The sequence below is a fragment of the Colobus angolensis genome, unplaced genomic scaffold, assembly GCF_000951035.1.
Source record: "Colobus angolensis palliatus isolate OR3802 unplaced genomic scaffold, Cang.pa_1.0 Scaffold43, whole genome shotgun sequence".
Lineage (NCBI taxonomy): Eukaryota > Metazoa > Chordata > Mammalia > Primates > Cercopithecidae > Colobus > Colobus angolensis.
Genome location: NW_012117710.1, coordinates 2903120 through 2903569, shown reverse-complemented (window position 1 = coordinate 2903569; position 450 = coordinate 2903120).

Genomic DNA, 450 nt, shown 5'->3' with positions numbered 1-450 from the left:
CCCCGCCCGGGCATCTGACTTCCCCCACCCCAGTGTGATTTAACATCCAGGAACTGAGGCCTGAACCATTTTGCATTTCCCCCTCCTCCAGCCTCCGTAGGGCCATGGCTGTATGTACTGTCGCTGTGTTTTTTTGTTTTTTTAGAACTGGGTTTGGGGGCTGATTTTTATTTCTTTGGGGGCTTTATTTTTCTTGGCAAATACTAAAAATCTCGTCAATGTAATTTCTGTGGTTTCTATTCAGCTTGGGTTTCATGTTTTAAAATAAACAAATTTTAAAAAACAAGCCTCTCTTCCTGAGCTGCTTTGGCTCCCGGCTGGGCACTCCACGGTAGGGAGTCCGCGGCTCCAGGCACGCGCAGTGGGGGTACAGGGGAACTTTGAGGGCGGGACCTACCACGTCAGCTCAGAGGGGTGGGCTGGGCGGGGCCTCTTGGGGTTGTGGGCGGG